General features: G+C 38.5%; 1 pseudogene; it reads left to right on the top strand.

Moving 5' to 3' along the window:
• The first annotated feature begins 879 nt into the window (after window positions 1-879).
• On the top strand, window positions 880-1,752 carry LOC128745238 (prohibitin-2-like; annotated as a pseudogene).
• Window positions 1,753-16,340: the final 14,588 nt, after the last annotated feature.

Below are 16,340 nucleotides of genomic sequence, written 5' to 3'. Positions count from 1 at the left end.
GATAAGTCGTATATTGAGCTAACACCTAATACACTGGAAGAGGTACTAAATCAATCCGTAATTGGAAAGGACATTTTGGAACTTGGTGGAAAAGGTCCCCTATCGGAACGCCGTAAGCTGGATTTGGCTGGAATAATTGCTAACTGGCATCTATCCAGAAATAAAAAAACACGGGAACCGGATCTCGAGAAGTACGCCAAATGCGTTACGCTTTTATTCAAAAGTGAAAGTCAGGTAAGCTGAAAAAAATTGGCTTGATAGCGAGTCAGTAGTTCTCAAATTCATGAAAAAACCATCCTCCGACGTATTTTGGATGGACACTAAAGACCCGCGCAAAATTAATATTTTATGGTTGCGGTTCGTTAATCTGGCAGTTCTCTCATACTATTTGACAGATTATCAGTCAGATCTATGCAACTGCTACCTTAAAGTACCAATTCTGTGTGAGCTTTAACACTCTCTCACCTCTCTTATGTATGTTGCGAAACAATGTTTCAACCGGACCATCGGCAGTACAAGACAATTTTCACTGACTGCTTTCCCCCCGTTCACACCAGCGCGACCAGGGATGTTTTTTTTTGAAAAGCTTTCTTTATTTGTGTTCACTATCTTTACATGCCATTCTTAAGCCAGAGCCGTTAGAAAATTCAGATTAAGTGCACAGAAACCCGTGTTTGCTAAAACAAAAAAACATCAGCATCAGTCGCAACATTAAACGCAATCGTGTACATAGCAAATTTGGCAGTATAAAGTTCTAGTTATTCGTTGCCATCAGAATTGGTGGTGAATAATTTGTGTGGTGTGTTGCAACTCATAGCGTTTTAGTTTGAAGTGCAGTTTGCATACTGCTAATATTGTACCTGAAAACTAAAAATAAGAATGGCTCAAAGTAAGCTAAGCGATTTAACTCGAAAGTTCGGCAAAGATGGTCCTCCCGGCCTTACTATTGGCCCGTCCGCTGTGGGCGTTGCAACATATGTCATCGATAATTCCATGTACAGTGCGTGTTGTGGTCATCAAGTGATTATTTACAATCTCATCGGTGGTATTGTAGATGATATCTACAGTGAAGGTTTGCACTTTAGGATTTCTTGGTTCCAATATCGAATCATTAACGACATTCGGTCATGCCCAAGAAAGGTTTCCTCACCAACGGGTTCAAGGGACCTGCAGATGGTCAACATTTCGTTACAAGTGCTACCCGTTCGGATGCTGTTTGTTTGCCAACAATGCCTCGGCAGCTGGGATTGGATTATGACGAGAAAAAGCTTTCTTCAATTTGGAACGAAGTACTGTATAGTGTGGTAGCCAAGTTTAACGCTTCGCAATTAATTACTCAGTATCAGCAAGTGTCTTCTAATTTCTCATGAGCTAGTGGAGTGTGCAAAAGACCTCAATATTATTCTCGCTGACTGAGATTAGCTTTGACAAGGATACACGGCTGCCGTCGAAAGTAAGTAGGTTGCTCACCAGGAGCCACTACGGGTTTTTTCTGGTTGAACGGGTCAAGCAAGAGCGACAGCAAAAGATTGTCCAAGTCGAAGGAGAAGCTGAAGCAACCAAAAATTTGGGATTGACAGTTAGTCAATGTTTATCATCAATCAGGTTATCTGAAGTTGAGAAAGATTCTTGCTTCTCAGAACACATCGCGTACGATCACCAACTCGCAGAAGCGTTTCTACCTTTTTGTTAACAGTGTGATTGATGAACATCTCAGATGCAGAGTTCGATAATATGTTCAAGAAAGTGTGAAGTACGAAATAATACGACATGCCAACGGATTTCACATCATTAGTTTATCATTTTGCACAATGTTTGCGGGCGAACGCAAAGCTGCATTTTAGTTTCCATTTTCTGTTTCGGTTGTCAGTCGACAATCAGTCAGTTTTGTCATACAAAAAAAGCTGCAATACAAACTCAAATTCGTACACCAACATGTAGATTTCGTCTTTCTACATTCACAGTTTAACAGAAGTTTTAGGGACATGTTATTTAGGTAAAATCATAGCGTCAAATGTTACCACGTAACCATGTAAAGTAACCATGTGCGTACCATGTGTACCATATCTCGTTGGTTGCAGGCGTTGTACTTATGAACCACCGTCCACGTATTTTCAAAGCCACCATTGCATTCAATGAAGAATTTAAACTGAACATTTCGCTCTTCTCTTTTAAACATTCACTTAAACAATGGCACTCACAGATTCCTATAAACATACATATGCCAGAAATGCAGTCTTTATTAGTTTTTGATCTGATGATCTGATATAATCCTACGTCACCCTTTTGTACAGCCCTTAGGGCTGAATACCTTGTAGTTTATTATATAAATTAACAAACGTTGGTTTGTATCATTACCATTACATTTAATTTATAAAAAGGTGTACCATGCTGCATCAATATCCGGACACTTAAGCAGGTCATATTTTTAATATGCTCCGTAAACAATAATTTCGCAACATTCTAGTAATTGCTTCGTACTATAATCAAATATAAAGCTTATATTTGCAATAACACATCAATTTTACAATAAAAACTCAATAAAATACATTAAAATAAGAAAAATAAATAGGCTTGTCTTGTTCATAAATCCGGACACCTCACATCTCAGTGAATCAATATCCGGACACTTTTGAATCAATTTCCGGACAGGCAAAACTTTCTCATATTTTGTCGAAGAAATGTATGCCTAAAAGTCTTATCACTTGTTACATGTAGTATTAAACAATCATCTCACTGCACAATTTTTTATTTTTAATTGCACTTTTGTGTCATTAACGGCACGATTCTAGTCAAGTACGACACTGGCTCACTTACCTAACCAGAGAATGCAAATGATTAAGTACTTCTACATGAAATGCCTTAAAGTACTTTAGATTTCCAAATATTTTGCCAGTTCCATGGATCGAGGCTCCTTCTTGTACCACGCCTTCTGCCTGGTTCAACGAGTCCTTTCGCATTTTCTAAAGAAAACATGAGGCAGCTACCATCAATAGTCAAACATGCCCGGTTTTAAAAACATGGTTCTGAATCCGGACAGCGTAATTATTTACAAAAATACACCTTAGGGTAGATGTACCAGTGGTTGTGGGTGTACCAGTAATAGTGGAAACTCGAAACATTTCATAATTTTGGCGAATTCTAGTATCATTTCGATAGAATATCAATTTTCGATTGTTAAATGTATATTTGTGAACAGTTTTATCTAACGTATATAGTTAAAATTTAAGATGTTGGTGCATAAATTATAAATTCCTTTTGAGTAGACCAAAACGGTGCAATTACTTAAGAAATTCATAACAAACCATAGCATTTAAACAAGCCTACGTTGTTATCCACCAGCTGCCATGCACATTGCAAGCGTTACTAAGGGCGGTAAATAAAATTCCACTATTATAGGCAAATTTTCCACTATTATAGGAACATTGCCACTACTTTAGGAGCACAGACTAATGTCAGTAAAAGCAATATTTTAGATATATTAACCAACAGAATGGTATAATTTTGGTATGTATATAAAGCCAACATTATGGCGCACCATATTATCATATAGTTCAATTGGAAACTGGTAAATTGAGCATTCTGATTGTCTTTAAATACTTTCCCCTGACATAATCCCTCCATTACTGGAGCATCTACCCTATTTTAACACATTAGTGAATGACACCGTCTCTATTAATTAAAATTTACCCTCTTTGTCGATGCTAAGTTAAAAACTACTAGGTATACAGCCCTAAGGGTTGTACGAATGGGTGACGTAGGACTATATCAGATCATTAGATCAAAGACTAATGCAAACTGCATTTATGGCATATGTATGTTTATAAGAATCTGTGAGTGACATTGTTTAAGTGAATGTTTAAAAGAGAGCGAAATATTCAGATTCAATTCTTCATTGAATGCAATGGTGGCTTTGAAAATCCGTGAACAGGAGTTCATAAGTACAATGCCTGCATCCATTGAGACATAGAAGATTTGAAATAGTAATGAATGACCAGTCCCCACGTTATTGTATTAAATATGATTATGCGTAGCTTGACATATTTCAATAATTTTACTTTTACTCGCTTGTGACCTTTAAAAGGGCCATTGGTTACAAATAACATTAAAGCCAACGGATGTTCATCGCAAATATGACGTGGCATTCGAATGTCCTCTTTTGACATGAATGGCAACAGGCATGTAAGTTAACTGCATCGATTCACTGTCTTTTGCTCCGAAAATGTTTTACTAGTTTACTTTCACAGCTTACCGCTTGTTACATAGCAGAAATTTAGTACATACGCAAAAAATTCTGTTTTATTTGTATGAGAGTGCTTATCCTCCTACCACAGGGGTCTCAAACCATCATAAAATAAATTCATGCCTCCATAAACCCCCACATGCCAAATTTGGTTCCATTTGTTTGATTAGTTCTAGTTTTATGAGGAAATTCGTATTTCATTTGTATGGGAGCCCCCCCGCCTAGAAGGGGAAGGGGTCGCAGTACACTATAGAAAAAATGCTACCTTCTAAAACCCTCAAATGCCAAAATTGGTTCCTTTTGATTGATTAGTTCTCGGATTTTGAGGAAATTTTTGTTTCATTTGTATAGGTGTCCCCTCTCTTACGCCGTCCATAAAATTGCTCTCTCGCCCCCTCCATAAAATTGCTGATCATTTCATCTTTCCAACGACATATAAATTGTTCAGCTTCGTTCAGTAGTTTAGTAGTTATTAGCATTTGAAATCTTTCATTCCAACGTTACACTTCCATTTTCGTTTTCACAAAGTGCTACCCAGTCCCAGATAATAAACAAAGACGTAGTCCTACGTCAAAAAAATTGGTTTCTTTGAATAATAAGTTCCCAAAACCTTAAATCGCGAAAGCACTACTTTTTAGTTATCTAAAAAACTCGTTACGTTACGTTACGTTTGGATTTATTTAAGTTATTTCGCTCAGCCTACTTAACCACCGATTATGTTTAAACGATCTTAGATATATTTGCGAAGTAATCCACATAGCTACACCTCATAAATTGGATAAATTAGTGAAGGTGTCCGGATATTGGTACCGTCCGGATTTTGATGCACCATGGTATTTTTGATCTTAACTTTTGTAATCACTGGTTTTACAAGATAATTTTCGAATATCCAGGTTAATCCCATACAACCGGTGCTTACATACATTAGGTCTCGTTTTACACGTTTTTTACCATTTGTGCCGGCATTTTTGTCAAAGTTCAAGGAGCGAAGGTTCCCCTAATTTTTACGTTTCGTAGATTGAAACGGAACTTCGAAATTTCTTCCTTAATAATTTGAAGCTGCCGACAGCACTTGGAATTTGTGAGTTCGCATTTTCCGGGTGGATAGAGTGAAAACGGTCATTGAATCAAAAGAGCAATAACGCAGCTTGAATGGAGTCAAATTCAACACTAATTTATTAAACCAAAATCTTAATCTTAAATACAAACTAACAGGTAAAATACAATATTCCGATCATTACATTTATAAATCTAGAGAAACAGAGATAAGACCAATTTTTTGCCTACTTTCCCAATTCAAAACTATCCTACCATCCTTTTCATTCAAGCAAAGATAGCTTATAGCTTTACCTACAAGTGGGTAAAATAAAATATACTGCCTGATTTCCTACACTAAAACCTGGGGTTTTCCATTCCTTGATATTATTTTCCAGAAGGCGTAGATATTTCTACCTAATAAATTATATCCTGCCTGGCTTCTACACTATTTATCAGTTAATTCTTTCCTAAATCCAAATCTAAAGAAATACATGATTTTAATCTATACCTATAAAGAAGGATTTCAGTCTGTCTGTCTGTCTGTCTGTCTGTCTGTCTGTCTGTCTGTCTGTCTGTCTGTCTGTCTGTCTGTCTGTCTGTCTGTCTGTCTGTCTGTCTGTCTGTCTGTCTGTCTGTCTGTCTGTCTGTCTGTCTGTCTGTCTGTCTGTCTGTCTGTCTGTCTGTCTGTCTGTCTGTCTGTCTGTCTGTCTGTCTGTCTGTCTGTCTGTCTGTCTGTCTGTCTGTCTGTCTGTCTGTCTGTCTGTCTGTCTGTCTGTCTGTCTGTCTGTCTGTCTGTCTGTCTGTCTGTCTGTCTGTCTGTCTGTCTGTCTGTCTGTCTGTCTGTCTGTCTGTCTGTCTGTCTGTCTGTCTGTCTGTCTGTCTGTCTGTCTGTCTGTCTGTCTGTCTGTCTGTCTGTCTGTCTGTCTGTCTGTCTGTCTGTCTGTCTGTCTGTCTGTCTGTCTGTCTGTCTGTCTGTCTGTCTGTCTGTCTGTCTGTCTGTCTGTCTGTCTGTCTGTCTGTCTGTCTGTCTGTCTGTCTGTCTGTCTGTCTGTCTGTCTGTCTGTCTGTCTGTCTGTCTGTCTGTCTGTCTGTCTGTCTGTCTGTCTGTCTGTCTGTCTGTCTGTCTGTCTGTCTGTCTGTCTGTCTGTCTGTCTGTCTGTCTGTCTGTCTGTCTGTCTGTCTGTCTGTCTGTCTGTCTGTCTGTCTGTCTGTCTGTCTGTCTGTCTGTCTGTCTGTCTGTCTGTCTGTCTGTCTGTCTGTCTGTCTGTCTGTCTGTCTGTCTGTCTGTCTGTCTGTCTGTCTGTCTGTCTGTCTGTCTGTCTGTCTGTCTGTCTGTCTGTCTGTCTGTCTGTCTGTCTGTCTGTCTGTCTGTCTGTCTGTCTGTCTGTCTGTCTGTCTGTCTGTCTGTCTGTCTGTCTGTCTGTCTGTCTGTCTGTCTGTCTGTCTGTCTGTCTGTCTGTCTGTCTGTCTGTCTGTCTGTCTGTCTGTCTGTCTGTCTGTCTGTCTGTCTGTCTGTCTGTCTGTCTGTCTGTCTGTCTGTCTGTCTGTCTGTCTGTCTGTCTGTCTGTCTGTCTGTCTGTCTGTCTGTCTGTCTGTCTGTCTGTCTGTCTGTCTGTCTGTCTGTCTGTCTGTCTGTCTGTCTGTCTGTCTGTCTGTCTGTCTGTCTGTCTGTCTGTCTGTCTGTCTGTCTGTCTGTCTGTCTGTCTGTCTGTCTGTCTGTCTGTCTGTCTGTCTGTCTGTCTGTCTGTCTGTCTGTCTGTCTGTCTGTCTGTCTGTCTGTCTGTCTGTCTGTCTGTCTGTCTGTCTGTCTGTCTGTCTGTCTGTCTGTCTGTCTGTCTGTCTGTCTGTCTGTCTGTCTGTCTGTCTGTCTGTCTGTCTGTCTGTCTGTCTGTCTGTCTGTCTGTCTGTCTGTCTGTCTGTCTGTCTGTCTGTCTGTCTGTCTGTCTGTCTGTCTGTCTGTCTGTCTGTCTGTCTGTCTGTCTGTCTGTCTGTCTGTCTGTCTGTCTGTCTGTCTGTCTGTCTGTCTGTCTGTCTGTCTGTCTGTCTGTCTGTCTGTCTGTCTGTCTGTCTGTCTGTCTGTCTGTCTGTCTGTCTGTCTGTCTGTCTGTCTGTCTGTCTGTCTGTCTGTCTGTCTGTCTGTCTGTCTGTCTGTCTGTCTGTCTGTCTGTCTGTCTGTCTGTCTGTCTGTCTGTCTGTCTGTCTGTCTGTCTGTCTGTCTGTCTGTCTGTCTGTCTGTCTGTCTGTCTGTCTGTCTGTCTGTCTGTCTGTCTGTCTGTCTGTCTGTCTGTCTGTCTGTCTGTCTGTCTGTCTGTCTGTCTGTCTGTCTGTCTGTCTGTCTGTCTGTCTGTCTGTCTGTCTGTCTGTCTGTCTGTCTGTCTGTCTGTCTGTCTGTCTGTCTGTCTGTCTGTCTGTCTGTCTGTCTGTCTGTCTGTCTGTCTGTCTGTCTGTCTGTCTGTCTGTCTGTCTGTCTGTCTGTCTGTCTGTCTGTCTGTCTGTCTGTCTGTCTGTCTGTCTGTCTGTCTGTCTGTCTGTCTGTCTGTCTGTCTGTCTGTCTGTCTGTCTGTCTGTCTGTCTGTCTGTCTGTCTGTCTGTCTGTCTGTCTGTCTGTCTGTCTGTCTGTCTGTCTGTCTGTCTGTCTGTCTGTCTGTCTGTCTGTCTGTCTGTCTGTCTGTCTGTCTGTCTGTCTGTCTGTCTGTCTGTCTGTCTGTCTGTCTGTCTGTCTGTCTGTCTGTCTGTCTGTCTGTCTGTCTGTCTGTCTGTCTGTCTGTCTGTCTGTCTGTCTGTCTGTCTGTCTGTCTGTCTGTCTGTCTGTCTGTCTGTCTGTCTGTCTGTCTGTCTGTCTGTCTGTCTGTCTGTCTGTCTGTCTGTCTGTCTGTCTGTCTGTCTGTCTGTCTGTCTGTCTGTCTGTCTGTCTGTCTGTCTGTCTGTCTGTCTGTCTGTCTGTCTGTCTGTCTGTCTGTCTGTCTGTCTGTCTGTCTGTCTGTCTGTCTGTCTGTCTGTCTGTCTGTCTGTCTGTCTGTCTGTCTGTCTGTCTGTCTGTCTGTCTGTCTGTCTGTCTGTCTGTCTGTCTGTCTGTCTGTCTGTCTGTCTGTCTGTCTGTCTGTCTGTCTGTCTGTCTGTCTGTCTGTCTGTCTGTCTGTCTGTCTGTCTGTCTGTCTGTCTGTCTGTCTGTCTGTCTGTCTGTCTGTCTGTCTGTCTGTCTGTCTGTCTGTCTGTCTGTCTGTCTGTCTGTCTGTCTGTCTGTCTGTCTGTCTGTCTGTCTGTCTGTCTGTCTGTCTGTCTGTCTGTCTGTCTGTCTGTCTGTCTGTCTGTCTGTCTGTCTGTCTGTCTGTCTGTCTGTCTGTCTGTCTGTCTGTCTGTCTGTCTGTCTGTCTGTCTGTCTGTCTGTCTGTCTGTCTGTCTGTCTGTCTGTCTGTCTGTCTGTCTGTCTGTCTGTCTGTCTGTCTGTCTGTCTGTCTGTCTGTCTGTCTGTCTGTCTGTCTGTCTGTCTGTCTGTCTGTCTGTCTGTCTGTCTGTCTGTCTGTCTGTCTGTCTGTCTGTCTGTCTGTCTGTCTGTCTGTCTGTCTGTCTGTCTGTCTGTCTGTCTGTCTGTCTGTCTGTCTGTCTGTCTGTCTGTCTGTCTGTCTGTCTGTCTGTCTGTCTGTCTGTCTGTCTGTCTGTCTGTCTGTCTGTCTGTCTGTCTGTCTGTCTGTCTGTCTGTCTGTCTGTCTGTCTGTCTGTCTGTCTGTCTGTCTGTCTGTCTGTCTGTCTGTCTGTCTGTCTGTCTGTCTGTCTGTCTGTCTGTCTGTCTGTCTGTCTGTCTGTCTGTCTGTCTGTCTGTCTGTCTGTCTGTCTGTCTGTCTGTCTGTCTGTCTGTCTGTCTGTCTGTCTGTCTGTCCGTATGTTCCTTATAGATTCGAAACTACTGAACCAATCGGCATGAAAATATGCATATAGAGGTTTTTTGGGGCCAGGAAAGGTTTTAGTGATGGTTAGAAACCCCTCCCCCCACTAAGAGAGGGGGCTCCCATACAAATGAAACACAAATTTCTGCATAACTCGACAACTTACCACGGTTTTTTACAACATATTTCGAAACACGACGTTTTTTTAAATATTATAGGACAAGAGTGAAGAGACGACTGAATACGATGACCACGACAAGACAATTCACCGACATTAATCTCGAACTTAACGCGGGCAACTTAAGTCCTCTTGTTCCGAGGAACGGAATTCAATCGACCAACATAGGTTAGTTCGGCCGGCTTATTTTGATTGGTTAACTCGCGTGTCGGGCCGAGACCCAATTAGCAATACGCTGCTGTCCATCAACTCGCACAAAAACTATATATAATGGTTAATACAACATGTCGAACTCTTCTAGAGTTAAGTTCAAGTAATTATTTCTTTATCAATTTTGCAGGACGATTACTATCTACCGAAAGGAGGAGATAAACGTAACCCCGGAGGCAAGATTTTTAACAAAATTAATACAATTAAGACTCAATATCGAAGACGAAAATTGGACGATGAAAGACAAGATCAATTGAACACAGGTGTCGGGAAAAACAGTCTTGTTGTTAACGCAGAAATAGAACACGCTGAGAATTGGTTGAAGCTTAATGACGGTCCATGGTCCACAGTGCTAGATCAATGGACGACAAGCTTTCTGAAGCGTAAGGATTATCTAGCAAAGACAACTTGCACAGAAAACCTGCGTAAAGCAAATCTCTGGAAATTGATACGCTGTGAATATGGTTATCAACTAGTAAGATATTTTAAACTTAAATTTTTTTCAACAATATCCACTTTTATTTAGATGCTTAGATATGAAGAGTAACAATTAAAAAGGGACGAAGTCTAATATGCAAACATGCCGAGTGAGAGTTATTTTTTGCTGGACTAGCATACGAAAATTAACTCTCACTCGGTTTGTTTACATTTTAGACTTCAATCTTATTCATGTACATATTGCGTATTTGTTTTATAATTGTCCCTGTTTATTTTTTAGCTCGATATCGATTTTCGACTAATGCAAGTTACCGCTAACATTGATGATTCAGATTTTGATGCCAAGTGGGAGCATATACTTCGTGTGGCTGGAGCCTATATTATTCACCGGATAATAGATGAGCCATCATTAGAGTTAATCCATATTCTGAACAACGAAAATGCATCGGAGGGTGCGTCTTGCAGCTGCATTTTTTTATTTTAAACTAATAGTTGTTGTTTTTATAGATGAACGGATTTGTTCCTTATTGCTTCTATTGAACCACGTACTTCAACCACAGAAAGTATCGCTTAATTTCAGACCAACGGTGATAAACGGACGAGATGATACAATAATTTTCGCCGAGTCTGATGCAAACGCAGCAGAAAAAGTACAAGAGGTGTATAATAAGTACCGAGATTTAAAATTGCCGAACGCACCGAAACTTGTTTTCTACGGGTCACCTACTCGCTTATCCGGTATATACAAAGTATATTACGAGGACGTATCCTACAGTCTGCCATCTGTTAGACGTGCTGTCGACGTATATTTGAAATTGTGTACAGTTCTTGGTGTAAAGCACTCTAAAATTACTAAGCTTATATGGTTATTCATTAGTAGATTCGTTTATAAGTTGAATGTAAAAGAACGCTACGCTACCGTAGAAAAGTTTGAGGCATATCTTACGTCATTATCTGTTATCAAATCAAATAGCTAAAATGTTTATTTGCTGCATTGAAGGCTGCTCCAAGAAATATTCTGTAGCAAATACGTACATTCATCATTTAGAACACATTCATCAAGTACCGAAACAATACCGTTTTCCGTGTACATTTCCTAAATGTATATCAATATTTAGTAATTTTTATAGATTCAAACGTCATGTAACGAACCATAAAAGTTGTGTTCAAGATCTAATGCATTGCGGTGAACCGGTAAGCAAAACTGAAAATGAACCGTCAGCATCAGTTTCAAAAGCAGAATCTATGATCTGTGAAAATGAGCCTCTGAATATAAATTATTTTGAAAATTCATTACAAGACATTGATACATCAGCAGTTAATTTTACCCTTAAACTACATAATAAAAATCACTTAACTAGAAACGACGTAAGAACTATTCAACAAGGTGTCCAGGAGATATATACACGTATTGCTGATGAGATAAAAAAATTACCTATTCAATTGAATGATGCCGAAACTTTATATAGGTTAGAAACATACCTCGAGAAGCTAAAATCGACGTTTATGTTTATAAGCACTGATCATAAATTTTTTAATCATTTGCAACTCAGAAATTTGTTTCAACCGCCAACAATTATTGTTACCCGAAATACAAAACATGCAGAAACCATTAGTTTTAGTTCAGATCATCTACATAATATAGAACATGGCCAGCCGCATGTTGTCATTATGGATATTGAATTTCAGTTAAAAGCTTTTTTTGAAGTACCAAATGTCTTTGAACAAACTATAACTTACGTTCAAGAACTGGAAAATACTAAACGAATAAGAAATTATATAAACGGCAGCACATGGAACCACATTAAGTCCAAGTACTCGGGTGAATATGTTTTTCCGTTGTCATTCTATGAAGAACTGGAAAATACTAAACGAATAAGAAATTATATAAACGGCAGCACATGGAACCACATTAAGTCCAAGTACTCGGGTGAATATGTTTTTCCGTTGTCATTCTATGCGGATGAGTTCGAAATTAACGACAATCTGTCATCACACAATAAAAAACATTCAATTTGCGGAATGTATTATCAATGTCTCGTACTTCCTGAAAAGTTTTCTTCAAAGTTATGCAATATATTTGTTGCTGGCATGATAAAAAAAGTTGATATAAATACAGTTGGCATCAATGTGATGATAGAAAAGGTTATTGAAAAATTCAAATCCGTCGAAGATAAAGGTATTTTATTAAATATAAAAAATAAGCAGATTTTGGTTAGATTTCCACTAGTATTAGTGCAAGGGGATAATCTTGGAGTACACAATATGTTGATGCTATGTGGAGGATTTAGTGCAACATATTACTGTCGTTTTTGCAGACGTCCGAAACGAGTTTTGCAACATGACACTGAAGAAATTGAATGTGATTTACGTAACAATGAAAATTACAAAGCAGATATATGTAGTGGGAATCAAAAAGAAACGGGAATCAAAGGAGTATCAGAGTTTAGCAATCTATCGTCATTTTGTATTACAGAAAATGTATCTGTAGATGCCATGCATGACATTTTCTGTAATGGCATTTGTAAGTTTGGATTTCAAAATGTTTTAAAGCACTTCATTCATGTTAAAAAATATTTGACTCTCGATGAATTCAATACTCGCAAACAAATCGTAGCTAAACAGTCATTAGATGATTCTTTGGCGAGAATGCCAGACATTGAATATGACACAAAATTAAAAACGTTCAAGTTGAGAACAACAGCAGCCGAAATGCGCGCATTTTGCCACTTTTTTACATTTATTGTTGGGCTATACGTTCCAAGTGGGGATCCCGTGTGGGAATACGTCAAATGTCTAATAAATTTAGTTGAAATTATCCTTCTTCCATCTCTTGAATTAACTGACATAGATCGATTGAAACAAATGACTAAATGCCATCATGAACTTTTTTTACAAAACTTCAAAAACGAAACCCTTCGCCCTAAGCATCATCATATCGTTCATTATGGAAGAGTAATCGAAAAAAGTGGACCAATATGTAAATTAATGTGTTTCAGATTTGAAGCTAAACATAAAATATTCAAGCAGTATGCACATATAACATCATCTAGGCGCAATATTTGCTACACTTTGTCATTAAAAGCTGCTCTCCAGTTTAGCCATGACATTTTAAATGAAGTTTTTTTTAAATTCTGTAAAACTGAATCATTTGAAATGATAGATCTTACTTCTCGGTCATACTTTGCTAAACTTGTTGGAGCAGCGAATATAGGTTTTAAAAGTTATATATTGTCATCATATAACTGTAAATTGTTCGGAACAAAATACAAAATGGGATCATTTTTAACAATTACACAAAATGGAGTTACCGAGTTATATGAAATTGTAGAGATTTTAAAAATAGAGAATTCATTCTTTGTAGTGGGAAAATTATGGCAGTGTGCCGATTTCAACGAACATTTTTTAGCATACGAAGTAATCAAATCTTCAACTATCTATAAAGTATCTAATCTCATTGAATTTGATGGTCCACCAATAATGATACATTCTATTAGTAATAGGCTTTATTACAGAAAAAAGAATAATTTTGATCACGAAGAAGTGTAAATGATTAGTGTAAATAGAAAAATGTAAATGGAAATGGAAATTTTTAAAAAGTAACAAACAACTTAAATATAAGTTGTTTGTTACTTTTTAAAAATTTCCATTTCCTTGTAATAATTAATAAATATAATAATAAAATAGCTAGCTTTGCTCACTCCTATTGCAACGAAACGCTAGTCCGTCGATTTTAGATTCATACAAGTTTTAAATGATAAATAAGAAAAATAATTACGTTTAAGTGATAAGAAATGCTACGAATTGGATTTGATTTTAGTTTTATTACGAATATATTGAAAAAACGTTATAAATACAAGACCATGAGACAATCACAGAACTTTTTTGTAAATCACAATTTATTCAGAATATTCTGTGAAGCGAGTAATGTGATTTCAAATTTCACGGCGGTGTCAGTAGTGATCAATCGATATTTTGCGAGTTGAATGAAAAGCCGTGGGAGCTTTGAAACAAATCTTTTGCGGCATTCAAATCGTCTTTGAAAATATCGATCGTTGAACGAGTGGCAACGTCATGAAATTTGTTGTTTCGCATCACTCGCTTCGCCTAATTTTGACTCTACTGCAACATCATCTCGACAAGGTAAGGATTTGGGTATCACGGGCATTTTGCTTTAAAATCAAATGAATAACATTTGGAATTCTGCAAAGAATTTATTTCATTTTCTTGCCCTTATCACTTCAAGGCTATGTGAAAACACTTCAATCGAAAGTGTTTTTTTGTTTAAAATGAAGTGATGCAAGATAAATAAATCCGAAGTGTTTTGCACATGAGTTCTATATGTTTTGAACAGTAGGGCGAATGCAAGTGCAAAACACTTTATACAAACGTGCCGATTTATTTCCGTGTGTGTTGCCAGTCATGGCGATAAAACATTACGAACTGTGTTGCCAATTAAGTCATTTTTTTACCTTTGGAACGTTTGAAACAGTACCTGAACTCCCCTCGGAATCCATCGATCAAGTAAATGCACAATATATATATACTATATTTTCCCCAGTTCGTGGCTTCATTTGATGTAGCAAGTGTTGTTCATAGGTAGAATTTTCCTTTGGCAAGAAAATGTCGTTCAACTTACTTTTGGCTTCATCGTAAGCAGTCATATTCGGTGTACAATGCTCAACATTCAGCAACGGTCCAAGTTCGCTAATTCCTGGTACAGAGAACAGACTACCAGGTAATTGACAAAAAGTGTGTAAAAGGTTTTTATGTAATTTACGAGTAATCCTTCAATCGCGCAGTAAGTGGCAAACTCAAGAAGTTGCCAACAGCAATGATTACTACGCACCTTCGAAAAAAATTACTTTTGATTACTTTACTGATTACCTCTGATTACCAGTAATCAATCTCGCGTGATTACTATAAATTAATCATGATTACCAATGATTACTTAAGATTATCATTGATTACTCTACTGATTACCATTGATTACCTAATTAATTCGTAAATGATTACAAAAGTAATCTCTGATTACTACGCACTTATACGCCTTATACCAGAGACAGACATACAATTGTACCAGCGTTGTACCTGTACAATTGTATGTCTGTCACCGTCAACCCGGTAACAATGTGACAGCTCCCATACTAATCAAACGTACCTAAAACTGCTGGTTCATGGTTCACGACAAATGTTTGAAAGCGGCGTAAATATCGAAGAAAGAGTTTATTATCATTTGTTTTGGCAAAAAATCCCTTGTGCATATAAGATCTGAATTGGTTTATTATTGTCAATTGCAAGGAAAATTGTACCATCCAAAGTGCGATATCGCTCATAAAAGTGCTATTTTGCATTAAATCGTTTCGGTATCTTCGGCGCACTGTTTCGTTATCTTCCAAGCAATAAGTGCGCCGAAGATACCGAAACGATTTAATGCAAAACAGCACTTTTATGAGCGATATCGCACTTTGGATGGTACAATTTTCCTTGCAAATGACAATATTTCAATAGAGTATTTTACGAACTGACAACATTACGTCAAGTACCAAAACGTTTCCGTGGTAATAACAATAGCAGCATAACTGGTTCTTCAGTCATAATAACATGCTATATTTGGTTCTGTCATGTCACAGAACGTTTTTTGTACAACTGCAACGATCTCTATTGCTTGGATTTACTCTTGAATTTTGCTTAACTTGTTCTTTTAACGACAAAATCGATCCGGCAATCATGAAAGAGCATTTCATTTTGAATTGCGCAGCGGATAACTTTCAATGAAACACGCAATATTTAAATACTTTAGAGCAGACAACTCGTACACAAGAGTGACAATCTTGTAATAAATACCGCTTTTTATCTTGTAGACAATTCAATCAAGCAACCCACCAAGAATTCAAACAGTTTTACCGAAAACATGAAACAATGCTGAAATAATCAATACGCACTTTTCAAATCGTTGTCCAGACAGCTTTTTACGTTCACATTTAACGTAACAAAAATTAACATTTCCTTTGGAAATCGAAGGTGCGTCAATTTTGACTGGCACGTAAAAACTACCGTCGCGACATTTTTGACACTGGCGGGTGTTATGGGAAACTGTTAATAACTGTCCATTTGTTACGGGGTAGGTCACCGTGTACAACGATAGAATCACGCTAGCAAAGTGGTACAACGGTGGTTTCTGTACCTACCTGTTTCACCGTTGTACGAAGCTACAACTGCTCGATTTTTACTGCGCGCAGCGCCAATGACTGGTAGTTGTGATAACAAAAACTAAGCAGAATTTTAAATTAATTATTACTTTGCAAGATTTTGGCGAAGATTTAACGCTAAACGCTCGGCATCTTGA

Source organism: Sabethes cyaneus, chromosome 1, assembly GCF_943734655.1.
Source record: "Sabethes cyaneus chromosome 1, idSabCyanKW18_F2, whole genome shotgun sequence".
NCBI lineage: Eukaryota > Metazoa > Arthropoda > Insecta > Diptera > Culicidae > Sabethes > Sabethes cyaneus.
This window is presented reverse-complemented; position numbering and strand designations above follow the sequence as displayed.